The 17,445-nt window shown below is 47.8% G+C and overlaps 1 non-coding gene across 1 annotated transcript; it reads left to right on the forward strand.

The window, feature by feature from the left end:
* Nucleotides 1–8,200: 8,200 nt before the first annotated feature.
* Nucleotides 8,201–8,269, forward strand: TRNAV-AAC (transfer RNA valine (anticodon AAC)). Its single transcript has one exon. It is a non-coding gene; the product is annotated as a tRNA-Val (tRNA).
* Nucleotides 8,270–17,445: the final 9,176 nt, after the last annotated feature.

The raw sequence follows: 17,445 nt of genomic DNA on the forward strand, positions 1-17,445 counted from the left end.
AAACCAACCCGGGTCACCAGATTAGAGTCCACCGCTCTTAACCACTACACCACACTGGCAAATATATTGCCTTTAAAAGAACTGGCAGTGTCAGGAGAACAGTGAAAATGTTGCTTATAGTTAGGGTTGCCAGCTCCAGGTTGGGAAATACCTGGAGATTTGGGGGATGGAGCCTGAGGAGGGCGGGGTTTGAGGAGGGGAGGGACTTCAACACCATAGAGTCCAATTGCCAAAGCGGCCATTTTCTCCAGGGGAACTGATCTCTGTCGCCTGGAGATGAGTTGTAATTGCGGGAGATCTCCAGCCACTACCTGGAGGATGGCAACCCTACTTATAGCGTGGTTCTGTTTATTTGTTTAGCATATTTCTACGTGCCCTGACCCGGATGGCCCAGGGTAGCCTGATCTCGTCAGATCTCGGAAGTTAAGCGGCCAGCGGGGTCACCCTGGCTGGCGCTGAGAGACCACCAAGAAAGTCTAGGGTTGTCACTCAGAGGCAGGCAACAGCAAACCACCTCTCTTTGTCTCTTGCCTTGATTGTAAGGATTGCTGTAAGTTGGCTGCGACGTGATGCCACTTTTCACCACCACCCTATTTTTATGCCGCCTCTTCAAAACCTTGCGTGAATTGGCTTACAATTAAAAAACGCAGTATAGAACACAAGCCATTAAAAATCGCAAGTGGCTCTACAGAAGCTCAGGAAAGTGAACATGAAAAAAAGAACAAAAGAAAAGCCTCGCTGGATCAGACCAAGGTCCATCAAGTCCAGCAGTCTGTTCACCCAGTGGCCAACCAGGTGCCTCTAGGAAGCCCACAAACAAGACGACTGCAGCAGATTGTCCTGCCTGTGCTCCACCGCACCCAAAATAATAGGTATGCTCCTCTGATCCTGGAGATAATAGGTATGCATCATGACTAATATCCATTTTGACTGGTAGCCATGGATAGCTCTCTCCTCCATGAGCATGTCCACTCCCCTCTTAAAGCCTTCCAAGTTGCCAGCCATCACCACATCCTGGGGCAGGGAGTTCCACAATTTAACTATGTGTTGCATGAAGAAATACTTCCTTTTATCTGTTTTGAATTTCTCACCCCTCAGCTTCAGCAGATGACCCCACGTTCTAGTATTAGAAGAGAGGGAGAAAAGTGTCTCCCTGTCCACTCTCTCCAAACCATGCATAATTTTATAGACCTCTATCATGTCTCCCCTTAACCTTAAGTGGAAGAAGGTGCTGCTAGCCGCAGAATTCAGGGTGGTGTTTAAAAGCAAGCTCCCAGTCCTTCTGGTGGCAAAGACATGCCTGGAAAATATATGGGCAAACCCTGATGAAATCTCAGGAGCCAGAGGGAATGCTGAGTAGAGATCCAGGATATCAAGGGTGTGGCTTGATTGACCCATATAACCCCCCCCCCCGGCTTCTCCCTATTATTGGGAGAAGCATAATACAAAATGCAAATTAGTAAACATTACAGAACAAAATATGCAAAACGAAAGCCATCACGTCGACTGATTCAGCTTTCAAAGTTCAAGTACCAACCATATCATTCAATATTGTTTGTTGCATCTTCCGGGGTTACACCGGTGTTCAAACGCGTTTCGCTTTCTTTAGAACATGATCCTCATAGTCCCCTATCTTTGGCCATTTATGCCCGGGAGGTTTTGCCTTGGACTTGCCGCTCAGTCGAGGCACATTTTCCCCGTCCGAATTCTCAAAACTCCAAAATAAGCCCCCATGCAGAGTTTTGAGGTTTCTGATGGGGAAAATGTACATCTAGAGAGCAGCAAATCCAAGGAAAAACCTTCCATGCATAAGAGGCCTTTGAGAAATCTTCAGAAACCTGGCAGGGGAAAGGAGAATCAGAGTGGCATTTATGGTGGTTTCCTGCATTTCCCAGCAATATGTTCTACCACGACTTTACATCAGTTCCACAGCGCCACATGGGGTTGCCAGCCTCCAGGAGGGGCCTGGAGCTCTCTCAGAATTACAGCTGATCTCCAGACGACAGAGATTAGTTCCCCTGGAGAAAATGGCTGCTTTGGAAGGATGGACTCTGTGGTATTATAACCTGCGGAGATCCCTCCCCGTCCTGAAACCCCATCCTCCCTAGGCTTTACCTCCAAAATCTCCAGGAATTTCCCAACCCAGAGTTGGAAACCCTAGCTCCACATTTGCTGTAGACAGTTGTTGTTTTCAGTTGAAGGACACAGGAGGAGCTAGGCTGTCCAAACAAAAACCAATCTGGAACTAACTATGTGTTTTTTTATTGTTTTATTGCACCAATTTTGACCTGGATATTCCAGACGGGGTTTCCCCCCCTCATAAATAAATAGTTCCTATATAGCCACCGAGGAGTCTCTGATTGTGTCTGCTGTCCCCACAACACAATAGCATTGTGACAAAAACATGATCCCCGAGTAGGGTTGCCAACCTCCAGGTACTAGCTGGAGATCTCCTGCTATTACAACCGATCTCCAGCCAATAAGAGAGCAGTTCCCTTGGAGAAAATGACCGCTTTGGTCATTGGACTCTATGGCATTGAAGTCCGTCCCCTCCCCAAACCATGCCCTCCTCAGGCTCCGCCCCAAAAACCTCCCGGCGGTGGTGAAGAGGGACCTGGCAACCCTATGCAGCTTCTTGTTGAATTTTCAGACTTGTCTGGAATTTTTTTAAAGCCCAGTTGGACCCAGATAGGCAGAGAAATCTTTCCTTAATGGAAAATCGCCTACGGTACATTTTGTTCCGACTCTAATCACAGTGGATTACTCAAATCGTGCATGTGTTAAACTTAATTGCGGCTGTCTCCAGATGCCTGTCTCTGTTTGCTCAATGTGGGCATACGATTATGCCCTTCACCTTTATCCCGTGGGCCTGCCGCCGACACCTTTGGAAGTCCATTGGAAGAGGGTGCATACATACAGACCCACATCGCATTGCTCAAAATCCAGATCCAGACGTCTAAACATGCCCATTTGGGCCCCGCACAAACTCAGAGGTTGTACCCATGTGCTGACACAGGAGTCAGGTGCCCAGAGGAAAGGTAGAGCAGTGGTTTTCTTCAGATCAGGCCTGTTCTTCCATTGGTAGGGTTGCCAATTCCAGGTTGGGAAATTCCTGGAGACGGGGAGGTACAGGTTGGGGAGGGAGGGAGCTCAGCAGGGTTTAGCCAGCGTGGGGTAGTGGTTAAGAGCGGTGGACTCTAATCTGAAGAACCGGGTTCAATTCCCCACTCCTCCATGTGAGCGGCGGACTCTAATCTGGTGGACTGGGTTGGTTTCCCCACTCCTACACACGAAGCCAGCTGGGCTAGTCACAGTTCTCTCTGAACTCTCTCAGCCCCACCTGCCTCACAAGGTGTCTCTTGTGGGGAGGGGAAGGGTAGGTGATTGTAAGGCAGTTTGAGACTCCTTTCGGTCGACAAAATCGGGGTATAAATATCTCTTCTTCTTAATGTCAAAATGTTCACCTTCCAAAGCAGCCGTTTTCTCCAGGGGAATTGATTGCCATAGTCTGGATATGTTGCCAATCCAGGAGATCTCTAGGCCTCACCTGGAGGTTGGCAACCCTATCATTGAGGAGGTCCCTGTGCTAGAGAGCATTAAGAACCAGTGGTTAGCTGACTGTGCAAGAGCTGGGAAGATCTGTCTTCCAAACCTCTTTCAGTTATAAAACTCATGGGTGACGGGGGGTGACCTGGGGCCAGCCGAGAACGCAATTCACGTCATATCTTTTATGGACCAACCCAACAACACAGAACAGCCCGAGAGCTTTCAGGTTCATGAAACCTCTTCTTCAGGCTGGGTGTTAAAAAAAAAATGTTTACGAAGGGTTTGGGGAAGAGACAATGCTTCGGGACATGGTGTTAAGTCCTGTTGAAGTGTACACTGTGTATTAGATGCAGAGCAGATTCGAAGCAAGCTGGCTTTAAGTTCCTCGAAGCGAGAGGCCATAAAATGATTAAACTCCATAGCAAAATTAGTTCAACGAATGTCTTTGTTCCCTTTCGCTGTTAGCTGTTATCTCTCATCCTTACCTACTTCAATGGTAGGGTTGCCAGGTCCCTCACCAAACACACACAAAGCGGGTGCTAGTTTTTTTGGTAAAGCATTCAGCACCTTGGCTGAAGCAGACGCCCGTCTAAGCCTGCAATGCTGGCTTTCTAGTAGGACCGTGAGATGAGTCAAGAAACCTTGGATCAATTACGAGAGTCCTTAAAAATCAATTAACCTATTGAATCTGCATAACTTTGCATATGACTAAAAGGATCGTGCCGGAGGTTAAAAATAGGTATCTTCTTTTGGTCTCAAGTGACCAATGCATGTGTCACACCGAGCGTTCTCTCAGAAGAAGCATTCCTTCTGGCGTGAAGGAGAAGGCAAGAATGCCTCTTCTAAGACGGTGCTTTGATTTTGCTCTTAGATGAGATACTCATTGTAGCATGACGGGCGACGTCTCAGAAGACGCATTCCATTCCGTGTGCGAGAGAAGGGGGCCATGTGTATCCCAGGAAGGCACCTTGTTTTAAAATTAGGTACCCAAGCTAAGGTTGCCTACCTCCAGGTACTAGCTGAAGATCTCCTGCTAAGACAACTGATCTCCAGCTGATGGAGATCAGTTCCCCTGGAGAAAATGGCCGCTTTGGCCATTGGACTCTATGGCACTGAAGTCCCTCCCCTTCCCAAACCCCGCCCTCCTCAGGCTCCACCTCAAAAACCTCTTGCCGGGGGTGAAGAGGGGCCTGGCAACCTTAACCCAAGAAGCATCCGAGAAGAGGCTTGTGCCTGTTTGGGAGAGACGGGGGATGCTTCTTCCAGGAAGGTGTTTGTCTTTTTTTGAGATGATGAGAGACCAGGAAGTGTTTCAGACGAGGCATTCCCTCAGAGTCAGAGAGAAAGAGAGGATACCTCTTCTAAGAAGGTGCTTTGTTTTTAGGTGATGTGCCCATTGTAACATAACAGGCCGCACTGGGAGGGGGGGAGGCCTCTGAGTGCAAGGGCGTAGGGGATGCCTCCTCTAAGAAGTCCCCTGCCACCCATGGATTTGTAAATCCTGCGATTCAAAATAATACTTGACTCAATAACGGCAGCCACAGCCTTCAGTTTGCCAGGCCCACACAAGGCTGTCAACATTAGTACATTTGGGAGGCTGTTCATTCATTCATATATATATCACCATCAAGTCACATCTGTATGAACACATGAAGCTGCCTTATACTGAATCAGACCCTTGGTCCATCAAAGTATTGTCTACTCAGACTGGCAGCGGCTCTCCAGGGTCTCAGGCAGAGGTCTTTCACATCACCTACTTGTCTGGTCCCTTTAACTTTAAGTGGACATATTCATGGAGGAAAGGGGTATTCATGGCTATTAGTTAGAATGGATACTAGTCATGCTGCATACCTATTCTCTCCAGTATCAGAGGAGCATGCCTGTTATTTTGAGTGTGTTGGAACACAGGCAGGACAATGCAGTCATCTTGTTTGTGGCTTCCTAGAGGCACCTGGTTGGCCACTGTGTGAACAGACTGCTGGACTTGATGGGCCTTGGTCTGATCCAGCAGGGCCTTTCTTATGTTCTTATGTCGGGGATTGAACCTGGGACCTCCTGCATGCCAACCAGATACTCTACCATTGAGCCACAGCCCCTCCCCTAAAGTAAAGTAAAGTAAAGCATTATCGGTCAAGGAGGGAAATATGGAAATATATTGAACACATGAACACATGAAGCTGCCTTATACTGAATCAGACCCTTGGTTCAGCAGCTCTCCAGGGTCTCAGGTAGAGGTCTTTTTCATCACCTACTTGCCTGGTCCCTTTAACTAGTGATGTTGGGGATTGAACCTGGGACCTTCTGCATGCCAAGCAGATGCTCTACCACTGAATAATAACCCTTCCCCTAACGTAAAGTAAAGCATTATCGGTCAAGGAGGGAAATATGGAAATATATTGAACACATGAACACATGAAGCTGCCTTATACTGAATCAGGCCCTTGGTTCAGCTGCTCTCCAGGGTCTCAGGCAAGGGTCTTTCACATAACCTACTTGCCTGGTCCCTTTAACTGGAGATGTTGGGGACTGAACCTGGGACCTTCTGCATGCCAAGCAGATGCTCTACCACTGAGCCACAGCCCCTGATGGGGTTTTCAAGGCAAGAGATGTTCTGAGGTGGTTTGCCATTGCCTGCCTTGTGGTCACGCCCCTGGTATTCCTTGGAGGTCTCCCATCCAAATACTTGCCAGGGTCAACCCTGCTTAGCTTCTGAGGTCTGCCGCGATCAGGCTAGCCTGGGCTATCCAGGTCAGGTCATAATTAATTCATAGGTTCGTCATAAGTTGGAAGCAGCTTGACAGCACATAACATATACAACTCTTTAACCTCCCCAAATGCCCTAAAACCTGACTAATTGGGGGCAGCACCTTTTAAAGAGATTAAAGGATTTAATTGATTTCTCTGTTTATTTGCATCCAGCGTTTATCAACTCTTTAACCTTCAAAATACCCTGAAACCTGACTAATTGGGGGCAGTACCTCCTAAAGCGATCAAAGGATTTAAATTGATCCATCTGTTTATTTATTTACAGCGTTTCTCAACCTGCCTTTCTCCCGTGATGGGCTCAAGTTGGCTGATCGATTGATCAAATCGATTAACTGGCAAGGCCGCTATATTATACATTTGGTTGCCAGGTCCCTCTTCGCCACCGGCGCAAGGTTTTGGGGGAGGAGCCTGTGGAGGGCGGGGTTTAGGGAGGGGAGGGACTTCAATGCCATAGAGTCCAATTGCCAAAGCGGACATTTTCTCCTGATGAATTGATCTCTGTCGGCTGGAGATCAGCCGTAATAGCAAGAGATCTCCAGCCACCACCTGGATGTTGGCAACCCTAGAATTCATTACGGCTTTGAACAAAGCGAGACTTCCTAGCTGAAATGAGATCAACCCCCCGTTACTACAGCATGTTCTTTGTTCAGCTCTCTTTAACCACAACATTTCCCAACATGGGACTTTGTATTTGTTGATTTGGGAAGGGGAGAAGGCGGGGACAGTGTGTCTGCTCTTGCTCGATGCAACCGAGTTAGCAGATCTTATCTCCAGCTCTTTCAAGTTCTCCCGGACTTGCAGGACGAGCCCAGGACAAAGCCGATGGATGAGTCAAGTTTATTCAACTGTGGCATGACTCACCACAAGGATCCACACCGATCAGCCGCAGGGCTGCTGACAGATGGATCACAGTGTCCCGTGAACACAGCATGTCCGGCATCCCTCGACTAGGTAGGAAAAGTTGTTGTCCTTGACTCATGGACTTAGTAAGGAGCCTTGTGAATTGATGAGGCAATTAAAGTAATGGATTGGGCTCCGACCTGGAGAAGCTTTTGATCTTGGGATTCCAAAGGGTGTCATGCGCTCGAGATGCTCTTCTAGTGGTAAAGCAGGGCACGAGACATGGCATCTAGATCCATTGGGTAAAATAAGAATCGCAGGTCGAGACACAAGCAAATGAACATCCAGGGAAACCACGGGGAGAGGTGGACAGGAAGAGATATAGGCAACAGTAGGCCAGAGAAGATGCGGAGAGGTTGTATTTAAAAGGGGACAGGAACATAAGAAAAGCCCTGCTGGATCAGACCAGGGGTCACATGAACACATGAAGCTGCCTTATACTGAATCAGACTGTCGGTCCATCAAAGTCAGTATTGTCTACTCAGAATGGCAGCGGCTCTCCAAGGTCTCAGGCCGAGGTCTTTCATATCACCTACTTGCCTGGTCCCTTTAACTGGAGATGCCGGGGATTGAACCTGGGGCCTTCTGCATGCCAAGCAGATGCTCTACCACTGAGCCACAGCCCCTCCCCTAAAAGATAAAGGATCCATCTAGGCCATCATCCTGTTTCACACAGTGGCCAACCAGTTGCCCTGGAGAGCCAGCAATGGGGCATAAAGACTAAGATCTTCCCCAAATGTTTCCTTCCAGCATGTAGTTTCTGAGGTTTACTGCCTCTGAATATGGAAGTTTCCTTTACTCACCAGGGCTAGTAGCCTTTGATGGACTTCTCCTCCATGGATCTGTCTAACCCCCTTTAAAAGGGCTTGTGGCCATCACTACCTCCACTGGCAGGGAATTCCACAATTTAATTAGTCACTGTCCGGTATCCATTGCCCATCAACTTCGTTGGGTGCTCCCAAATTCTAGTATTATGGGAAGTGGAGGGGCCGTGGCTCAGTGGTAGAGCATCTGCGTAACATGCAGAAGGTCCCAGGTTCAATCCCCGGCATCTCCTGTTAAAGGGACTAGGCAAGTAGGTGATGTGAATTCGGCCCCCTTGAGAGCTCTTATACAGGCCGCAAGCCAACCACACACACCCCACTCTCGATCTGGGCTGGCGAGGCATGGCTTGGCCTGACCAAGTGACTTTTATGTCATACGAAGACGAAGAAGAGTTGGTTTTTATATGCTGATTTTCTCTACCTTTTAAGGAGAATCAAACCGGCTTACAATCTCCTTCCCTTCCTCTCCTCACAACAGACACCTTGTGAGGTAGGTGAGGGTAAGACGGCTGGAAGAGAACTGTAACTAGCCCAAGGTAACCCAGTTGGCTTCATGTGGAGGAGTGGGAAACCAGCCTGGTTCACTAGATGAGCCTCCGCCGCTCCTGTGGAGGAGTGGGGAATCAAACCCGGTTCTCCAGATTAGAGTCCACTGCTCCTAACCACTACACCATGCTCTCCGGCCCTTGTAACAATTGAGTTCGACACCCCTGTGATAGCGCTATCTCTGCACATATCATCTAAGGCTACCTTATCTCTGCACCTATCATCTGAGGCTACCTTATCATGAGTCAGATGGTTGGTCTGTCAAGCTCACTGTTGTCTACTCTGGCCATGGCTCGCTGATATCTTGGTTGGAGACCTTTCCCCGATTACCTGAGATCCTTTGGCTGGAGACAGCAGGAATTAGGGTTGCCAGCTCCAGCTTAGAAAATTCCTGAAGATTTGGGGGTGGAGCCTGGTTGTGGACCTCAGTGGGGTACAATGCCATCGAGTCCACCCTCGGAAACAGCCATTTTCTCCAGGGGAACTGATCTCCGTTGTCTGGAGATCAACTCTAATTCAGGGAGATCTCCAGGCCCCACCTAAAGGCTGGCATCCCTAGCAGGAACGGGAACTTGGACCTTATACATGCGAAGCAGATGCTGCACCGCTAAGCCTGCCTCCAGTCTGCCGGCCGCAGAAAAGCACATTTCCAAGTGCTTTGGGGCCTAACTACATTACAAAGATCTCGTCTGTGTCGGCCACAAAGACTTTCACTCAGATGGGGGCAGCGAAGCACCCCTCTGGTAGCCCAAATCTCGGACACATGGGGATTTGATTTAGATTGGGATCATGGCGAGCAGGGAGATGGGATGTGTACCCCCCCCCCCTTACCATTTCCCAATCTCAAACGGCCCTGGGGAAATAATGTTTGCCCCATCTGCGGCCGCGGTTTCCTTTTGCAAAATCCTGGGAAGATCGGATCTCGGATCTCCCAGGCTCTCCTCTCCTTTGGCCTGATGCAGAGATTATATGTTATCCCCGGAGTCAAAGGCTCTCAAGCTATTCCAGCTACTGGTTGTTTACATATCCAAGAGGTGATTAAGAGGTTAAAGGGAGCGGACGACTCCCTAGCAAGATAAATCGCTTTTCTTGTCGCTGTTACGTCCTGCAGATGTCAGTGGAATATATGCAAAGCGAGATACCAGAAGAAGCCGTTGTCCCAGCTGTGCTGGGTGGCGTGTAACAAGAGTTGCATCATCTATAGATATTTTCTTTTATGATACATCTACGGAACGGGTCATGAGGGCAGTGTTGTAGATGACGGAGTGGGAATGGAAATATGGCACATAAGAAAAGCCATGCTGGATCAGACCAAGGGCCATCAAGTCCTGCAGTCTGTTCACACAGTGGCCAACCAGGTGCCTCTAGGGAGCCCCCAAACAAGACGATTGCGGCAGCATTGACCTGCCTGTGTTCCAAAGCACCTAATATAATAGGCATGCTCCTCTGATCCTGGAGAGAATAGGTATGCATCATGACTAGTAGCCATTTTGACTAGTAGCCATGAATACCCATCTCCTCCATGTACATGTCCACTCCCCTCTTTAAGCCTTCCAAGTTGGCAGCCATCACCGCATCCTGGGGCAGGGAGTTCCACAACTGAACTATGCGTTTTGTGAAGAAATACTTCCTTTTACAAGTTTTGAATCTCTCACCCTCCAGCTTCAGCAGATGACCCCATGTTCTAGTATTCTGAGAAGGGAGAAAAGCGTCTCCCTGTCCACTCTTGCCAAACCATGAATAATTTTATAGACTTCCATCATGTCTCCCCATAACCACCTTCTTTCCAAACTGAACAGGTGCCTCTAGGAAGCCCACAAACAAGACAACTGCAGCAGCACCATCCTGCATGAGTTCCAGAGCACCTAATATATCCGGCATGCTCCTCTGATCCTGGGGAGAATAGGTATGCATCATGACCAGTATCCATTTTGACTAGTAGCCATGAATACCCCTCTCCTTCATGAACATGTCCACTCCCCTCTTAAAGCCTTCCAAGTTGGCACATGATTGAGAATTATTTGCAGGGTGTGATTTCGATTTACAGGAACATTTCACCACACCACGTCAGGCCTAACTAAATGTTTACTACATGTTTACACGGGTCTGCTATGGGGGCTTTTAGTCAGATGTCTGTGTGAGAGAGCCAGGGTGGTATATTGGATAAAGCGTCGGGCTAGCATCTGGGAGACCGAGGTTTGAATCCTCACTCTGCCATAGAAACTTTCTGGGTGAACTTGGGCCAGTCGCACTCTCTCAGGCTAACCTGCTTCACAGGATTGTTGTGAGGCTACTGTGGAGGCGAGAAAGATGTAAGCCCCTTTAGATCCCTGTTGGACCGAAAGGTAGGGTATAAATACCATCAATTAATAAATTAATGCAGTGGCAGCCGCAAGTCCCTCCGTGGGAACCCAGTTTTCTGGTGTGCGGGGCCCCACTTCAGATCCACACCAGTGTGCAGGAATCAAGGGCTTCTATAGGTTAGGGATGTGCCAGAGGTTCAAATGTAAACAGGGAGAAGGTGTGAAAAGGGATGTCCTTAAATTTTGTATTTGCACTTGTTCACTGCATTTAATCCCTTTCCTCTAGGATGATTCTCTGTTATTAATAGTTTAAATGCTATCTTCCAGACCTGGGATTCCAGCCAATTCAGGATCATGCTCAGAATGTGATTTCAGGTAGTCAATCAGAAGACTTCTGATGTGGGACTATGTGATGACGTCATGAAGCTAGTTCAACACAATGTCAAGTAGTATTGCCCTGACTTTGGATGGATTACCCTTTTTCTCAGTCCCAACTCACAAAAAAACACTAAAGAGTATCTCCCATTTGGCTGAACTTCAAGATAACTTTGGGTATTGCAAACATTTACCAAGTTGGTGGAAGAGTTTTGTGAAAAGCTTACATGTCACCACAGAAATCTAAATTACTGCTACCCAAGCTATTATTTGACCAAATGGTATCGTCGGTTTTTAGGATCAACCACAATTAAGGTAATTTTATCGGTCCTGTTTCTTGCACTATAAAAATATCATATGATAAAGTATTAAATGATAACATTAAAAATGAAACAGACAATTCCGTTTGATTGCATTCTGCACTTTTCTAGAGTTAAACACAGCGTCCATCAAGTCACATCTGAAATGATGTACGGGCTGCCCCATCATTGTTTCCATTTCTCATGCAAGAAGGCATTATTACCTTGTCAGGGAACCATTTCCATGTGTCACCTCTGGCAAAGCTGGCCCTGATCCAAAAAGTCTGTCATAGTTGAACGCTTCGATGTCAACCCTTCATTCCCTTATGGTTGTCTTCTGTTATTTTTTTTAATGGGATTGGAATTTGGGTGCCTTATGTAACTCATTAGTAAAAGTGTGTCCCTAAGATGACTTGGCTTGCCCAAGACGGACACGTGAGCTGTCCTCAGGAAGCTAAGCAATCCAGTCATGTAGCAAGCATGAGGTCTTGCCTCGAGAACTCAGCCGCCTGCTTGCAACTCACCCCAATCCTGAATTTCACAACTTTGTTCCGAGCACATTCATGCCCAGCAATTCCTTTCACTTCATTGGTTTGAGTTCTGAAGTTTCGCCAACAGGTTTCTTGCAAAGCTGGTTTGGACCAAAGGGTTTGCTCACCGTCAGCCTTTGCATCCGCAACCAAAAGTAGTGACCAAGGGCACCACAAAAGGGAGCCAGCGTGGTGTAGTGATTAAGAGCGGTGGTTTGGAGCAGCGGAGTCTGATCTGGAGAACCGGGTTTGATCCCCCCACTCCTCCACATGACCAGCGGAGGCTAATCTGGTGGACCGGGTTTGTTTCCCCACTCCTTCATATGAAGCCAACTGGGTGACCTTGGGCAAGTTACAGTTCTGTTAGAGCTCTCTCAGCCCTACCTCACAGGGTGTTTGTTGTGGGGAAGGTGATTGTAAGCCAGTTCGATTCTTCCTTAAGTGGTAGAGAAAGTTGGCATATAAAAACCAACTTTTCTTCTTCATCATCTCCATGGATCAGGGACACGCTGGGAGAGATGGCACTAACCACAGCAACCACAGCAAGGTGAGAGCATGGTAAGAGCCAGTAGTGGTTAAGAGCAGCAAATTCGAATCTGGAGACCAGGGTTTGATTCCCCACTAGGGTTGTGCAAAAAAACATTTTCCAGTAAATTTCGGGTTCAAGTTTATTGGGCCTGATTTTTTTGGTAAACCCAAAATAAGCTCAATACCCATACTAGTAAATTTCGGTATTCAGCTTATTTTTGGGTTTACCGAAAAATTCAGGCCCATTATAGTCTATGGGGGGCATTTTTGGAGGTAGAGTGCTCTACCACTGAGCCACAGTCCCTCTTGTCCTACCAGTCAGTTCCTTGCAACAGCTTGGCATTACAGACCAGTGCATTTCCCAAGAAGCCAGATCTGCTATCAACAAGGCAAGTGTTGGAATGATCTCTGTACTTGCAATCAAACAATTAGTATTTTTTTTTAACAAGCGGCAGCTGGTTATCAAGCTGAGCGCTTGCCAAGGCTTCCTAGATATTTATCAGCATGTGCCGCACTGATGTCCATTTTGCACGTGTAAGCGCATAAGGGAAAAGCGAGGCCAGGAAGTGAGAGTTGCCATTAAACGCAAAATTGCAGAGGATTTCAAAGGTGGCTCACTGACCGAGCAAAGATAAATGTAACATTGGCACATTCACCACAGCATATCCTTTCCTCAAGGAGCAATCCTGGCTACACAAACTTCCTTACACTAGTCAAAAACATCTTCAATCATCACACGCAGTTAGCAATGGGCAAATACCCCCAGGAACCACTTGCATTTCTGCAAGCATTCTGGTCAAATGCTCGACGAACATTTGCGAGCATTCAATGGATACTTGCTTATGCAACCTTCCCTCACAGCCAGAAAGAAGGCGGTTAAGGGAAGCCATGATAGAGGTTTATAAAATTGTGAATGGTATGGAGAAAGTGGACGGGGAGCAGCTTTTCTCCCTCTCTCAGAATACTAGAATGCGGGGTCATCTGCTGAAGCTGGAGGGTGAGAGATTCAAAACTGATAAAAGGAAGTATTTCTTCACAATAGAGTCGCCATGAGTCGGAAGCGACTTGATGGCACTTAACACACATTTCTTCACACAACACATAGTTAAATTGTGGAACTCTCTGCCCCAGGATGTGGTGATGGCTGCCAACATGGAAGGCTTTAAGAGGGGAGTGGACATGCTCATGGAGGAGAGAGCTATCCATGGCTACCAGTCAAAATGGATATTAGTCATGATACATACCTAATCTCTCAAATATCAGAGGAGCAGGCCTATTATATTACGTGCTGTGGAACACAAGCAGGATACTGCTGCATTTGTCTTGTTTGTGGGCTTCCTAGAGACACCTGGTTGGCCACTGCTGGACTTGATGGACCTTGGTCTGATCCAGCAGGGCCTTTCTTATGTTCTTATGTTCATAACACTTACTTTTGTGAAGGGAGGGGGAAGAATCCTGCAGCGGGGGGACAGGTCTATCTTCCCAACTTTCCTGAGCATCGTTTCCTTTTAAGGCTGTTGGGAACTGTAGTTTCTGAGATGTCGCAAACTGAGTTGGAAAGCCAAGAGCATTGCCGTTCCCATCGACCCCAGCAACCCATTAAGTTCTGAGCAGGCACCAAAAGCTGTTACCGGCTGACTTCCTACGCAATGATGAAACCCTGCCAACTGCACAGATGCAAATACACTAAAAAATGCTGCTCCTCTTAAACAGTAAGCCTATCAGGTGCTCGACAGGAGAAGTATTCATCGCAAGAAGACTTGAGCTCGAATTCTGAGCATGGTATTTGCACTACTTCACGCAGGGCTGTCCAACCTTAAAAACAAACATTTTGAAGTAGCATCTATGCATTCAGGGAAGCAGGGCCATTCCTAAACCTGGACGTAAGAAGAGGAGTTGGTTTTTATATGCCAACTTTCTCTACCGCTTAAGGGAGAATCAAACCGGCTTACAATCACCTTCCCTCCCCCTCCCCACAACAGACATCCAGATCAGAGTCTACCGCTCCAAACCACCGCTCTTAACCACTACACCACACTGGCTGGAAAGATCCATCTACCTCCTGGCCAGCATGCCAGAGACATCATCACTGCCATACTGGGGACTGACACTGGTCCTCAGAAATAGAGCATTCTTAGAAAATGGTATTTAATTATTTTGACCGTAACCTCTTTGGGATTGGAAGTGCATTTGGGAACGCTGTCATGAGCAGGTGTGAGCCCATGTGGCAGAGAGGGCTGATCAACCCACCAAACAAAACAATCCATTCATGCTTTACCATACTCTATCAGATGAATTGCTAAGATAAGCCGTAAGAGAACCGTTGATCACCAATCGTGTTGGAGTTGGGATTCCTCCCCACCCCCTGGAAATGGAAACAGACTTTCTAGAATTATTTTTAACAAGCGGGGCCCCGCAAAAGTTGCAGGGAGGGAAACCATCCTCTGATCCCGGAGAGAATACCTAACGGAGCCAGAAGTCACACCTCTTGACAGCTTTGCTCCATTTCTTTCTAAAATCTCCGCAGTACGTTTGACCATCTGTTAGGGAACGGCTCTCTTCTCGACTAAATCTGGTTGTCTTTGCTGCCCCCCTCTGGCAACAGATGAGATTTTGTTCTGAATTCTTCGAATCATGGAGTTGGAAGGGACCACCCGGGTCATCTCGTCCAACCCCCTGCACAATGCAGGACATTCACAACTACCTCTCCCACACACACCCAGTGCCCAGAAGGTGGCCAAGATGCCCTCCCTCTCATGAACTGCCTAAGTTCATAGAATCAGCATTGCTGACAGATGGCCATCTAGCCTCTTGATGCAAATGACGTAGCGGTTGGGCGAGGCCTTTTCTTTAACTCTGAAAACACAGGAACGGGATTTGAATTGAATGGTTGCGGAGCTGGAGGAAAGAGGATTTAATCCCCCACAATGCCATGTTTCTAACAGACCTCTCCTCCACCCTCCCATTCAGGTCTGTACCATGGGAAGGAGCTGTTCTCCTCCCTAGGCTGTGACGTCTCACCTACGGACCACCATTTTTGGCTACAGGGGGTCATGGAAATTGTGCCCCGCAGTCTGTTTTAGAGATGCTGAGACTGGTCCTGGCTCCTGACTGGACAAGGAGTCACCGAGGTTTCCCCTTTCAACCAACTAACTTGGCCGCCAGGGTTGCCCCTTATCTCTACAGTTAAATAGTTAAATTGTGGAATTCCCTGCCTCAGGATGTGGTGATGGCTGGACTTGATGGAGCCTTGGTCTGATCCAGCATGGCCTTTCTTATGTTCTTACGAGATGCCCATGGGAGAGGTCATCTTCCAGCGAACGACTGTGGCTGTGGAGAGGTCTTTCCCTAATTCCCTTTCCCCCAAAAAAGGGCAGGTGGTGATGGTCAATGCTATCCCCCCACAACGGCAGAAGGTTGGGGATCAGCAGTGGGCCATCCTGGGATAATGGGATCCTGGCCACTGCCCAAGGAAACTGACCTCCACTGACCCACAGGGATCCTAGTTCTGACCCAGCAGTGCCTAACTATGGTCCAGCAGATCTCTTCAGATCAGAAGAAGAGTTGGTTGTTATATGCCGACTTTCTCTACCACTTAAGGCAGAATCAAACCAGCTTGCAATCACCTTTGGCATTGTACCCTTTGCATTGTACCCTTTGCATTTTACATTTTGCATTGAACCCTTTGCATCCTGACTCCCTTCTTTGTAGAAGAAGAAGAGTTGGTTTTTATATGTCAACTTTCTCTACCACTTAAGGGAGAATCAAACCGGCTTACATTCACCTTCCCTTTTCCTCCCTACAACAGACACCCTGTGAGGTAGGTGGGACTGAGAGAGCTGTGACTAGCCCAAGATCACCCAGCTGGCTTCGTGTGAAGGAGTGGGGAAACAAATCCAGTTCACCAGATTAGCGTCCGCCGCTCCTGTGGAGGAGGCAGGGAATCAAACCCAGTTCTCCAGATCAGACTCCATTGCTCCAAACCACCACTCCTAATCACTACACCACTCTGGCTCTCTACATCAGCTGCCAGAGGGGGCAATCTTTCCGCTCTCTGGCCTGTTTCCTAGAATTATCTGCCCATTGCCAAGCCCTGCACTCAGACTCTGCACCTTGGACTGTGACAGAAACCTCTCTGCGGCCAGAGAGTCAGTAGTTCGAAGATGACCTCCCCCATGGACATCCTGTCCAGTGTGACATGACCCTGGTTCAGCATACGACTTACCTCTTTCGACAACGACCGTGCCAGGTCCCGAGTTCTCTTTTCTTTGTACTTGGACTCCCACCTGCCTTTGGAAAAGAGTGAGAGTCCAGCAGCACCTTAAAGACTAACAAAATTTCTGGCAGGGTATATGCTTTTGTGATCGATCTCGACTGCCTTGTTTGCAATAAAACCCTTGTGCAATTACCACGTGTGCCAATTCTCCCTCCACCTTCTCTTTGGGTACCAAAGGTGTTTTATTCCCAAGACCTAGAGCACGATATGGCTAGGCAATATTCCTGACTCCAAGATGAGTCAGAACCTTTATTCCTTCCAACGTTTGGGGCAAGGGAGTGGGGAAACAAGAAAGTGAGAACCCCTCCAGAGTCTGCTGTTAAAGCTCGTTAAATTAAAAGAAGAAGAAGAACGAAATCGGAAAGAAAGACCCCCCAAAATAAGCAAAGTTCACTTCTCATGGAGAATCTGAAACCGTTCCCAACACGTTGCTAGGAATGTTGTTGTTGTGTGTTGCTCGTTTTAACAGTGCGGCATCCTGTGATTTTTTTTTAACCCCCCCTTGCATCCCTGAATTGCTGCGGTATTGTCCGGTCCTTGTCCTGCTAGCTG

This window comes from Euleptes europaea, chromosome 13 (assembly GCF_029931775.1).
Source record: "Euleptes europaea isolate rEulEur1 chromosome 13, rEulEur1.hap1, whole genome shotgun sequence".
Classification (NCBI taxonomy): Eukaryota; Metazoa; Chordata; class Lepidosauria; order Squamata; family Sphaerodactylidae; genus Euleptes; species Euleptes europaea.